This window comes from Nomia melanderi, unplaced genomic scaffold (assembly GCF_051020985.1).
Source record: "Nomia melanderi isolate GNS246 unplaced genomic scaffold, iyNomMela1 scaffold0349, whole genome shotgun sequence".
Taxonomy (NCBI): Eukaryota; Metazoa; Arthropoda; class Insecta; order Hymenoptera; family Halictidae; genus Nomia; species Nomia melanderi.
In genome coordinates, this window is record NW_027475464.1 from 45,001 (window position 1) to 47,295 (window position 2,295).

The window sequence follows — 2,295 nt, forward strand, 5'->3', positions numbered from 1 at the left end:
CGGGCTGCTGGTACTTAGCCGCTGAAACTATGGTCGATTCGAACATATATTAACATACGATTTTTATTCGATAAATCGTTATTGTACATATTAAACGTTAGTTTCCACCGAAAGAAAAATTTTTTAGAATTTTTTTTTTCCAAAAATTGCAAGAGTAAACTTTTTTAATATTCGATTTAAAAATTTTTAAATGCTTAATCCTTACATTAAACTACTGGGAGAACTCAGAAATCATAATGAAAAAAATTACAAAAATTTATTTTTCTCAGAAACTCCGAAAAACAGAGTGGTCGAATCCGTGCAAGCCGGAATTTTTCTAAGTCCCCACGGTCAAGAGTAAACTTTTTTAATAAGCGTTTTAAAATTATTTCAATGTTTAATCCATGCGTAAACATGAAGTTTATTAACGTTTTTAACATTAAAAAAAATTACAAAAATTTATTTTTCAAAAAAAATGGAAAAAACCGATTCGTCGGAGCGAGGTGTCCTGCCCGTGCGGTAATTCCAGCAGGCGAATCGGACTTCCCGAAATTTTTCTAAGTCCCACGGTCGACACCAACTTTTTTAATAAGCGTTTTAAAATTATTTCAATGTTTAATCCATGCGTAAACATGAAGTTTATTAACGTTTTTAACATTAAAAAAAATTACAAAAATTTATTTTTCGGAAAAAAAGGAAAAAACCGATTCGGCGGAGCGAGGTGTCCAGCCCGTGCGGTAATTCCAGCAGGCGAATCGGACTTCCCGAAATTTTTCTAAGTCCCACGGTCGACACCAACTTTTTTAATAAGCGTTTTAAAATTATTTCAATGTTTAATCCATGCGTAAACATGAAGTTTATTAACGTTTTTAACATTAAAAAAAATTACAAAAATTTATTTTTCGGAAAAAATGGAAAAAACCGATTCGTCGGAGCGAGGTGTCCTGCCCGTGCGGTAATTCCAGCAGGCGAATCGGACTTCCCGAAATTTTTCTAAGTCCCACGGTCGACACCAACTTTTTTAATAAGCGTTTTAAAATTATTTCAATGTTTAATCCATGCGTAAACATGAAGTTTATTAACGTTTTTAACATTAAAAAAAATTACAAAAATTTATTTTTCGGAAAAAAAGGAAAAAACCGATTCGGCGGAGCGAGGTGTCCAGCCCGTGCGGTGTCCAGCCCGTAGGCGAATCGGACTTCCCGAAATTTTTCTAAGTCCCACGGTCGACACCAACTTTTTTAATAAGTGTTTTAAAATTATTTCAATGTTTAATCCATGCGTAAACATGAAGTTTATTAACGTTTTTAACATTAAAAAAAATTACAAAAATTTATTTTTCGGAAAAAATGGAAAAAACCGATTCGTCGGAGCGAGGTGTCCTGCCCGTGCGGTAATTCCAGCAGGCGAATCGGACTTCCCGAAATTTTTCTAAGTCCCACGGTCGACACCAACTTTTTTAATAAGCGTTTTAAAATTATTTCAATGTTTAATCCATGCGTAAACATGAAGTTTATTAACGTTTTTTAAAAAAAATTACAAAAATTTATTTTTCGGAAAAAAAGGAAAAACCGATTCGGCGGAGCGAGGTGTCCAGCCCGTGCGGTAATTCCAGCAGGCGAATCGGACTTCCCGAAATTTTTCTAAGTCCCACGGTCGACACCAACTTTTTTAATAAGTGTTTTAAAATTATTTCAATGTTTAATCCATGCGTAAACATGAAGTTTATTAACGTTTTTAACATTAAAAAAAATTACAAAAATTTATTTTTCGGAAAAATGAAAAAACCGATTCGTCGGAGCGAGGTGGCGTCCTGCCCGTGCGGTAATTCCAGCAGGCGAATCGGACTTCCCGAAATTTTTCTAAGTCCCACGGTCGACACCAACTTTTTTAATAAGCGTTTTAAAATTATTTCAATGTTTAATCCATGCGTAAACATGAAGTTTATTAACGTTTTTAACATTAAAAAAATTACAAAAATTTATTTTTCGGAAAAAAAGGAAAAACCGATTCGGCGGAGCGAGGTGTCCAGCCCGTGCGGTAATTCCAGCAGGCGAATCGGACTTCCGAAATTTTTCTAAGTCCCACGGTCGACACCAACTTTTTTAATAAGTGTTTTAAAATTATTTCAATGTTTAATCCATGCGTAAACATGAAGTTTATTACGTTTTTAACATTAAAAAAATTACAAAAATTTATTTTCGGAAAAAATGGAAAAAACCGATTCGTCGGAGCGAGGTGTCCTGCCCGTGCGGTAATTCCAGCAGGCGAATCGGGACTTCCCCGAAATTTTTCTAAGTCCCACGGTCGACACCA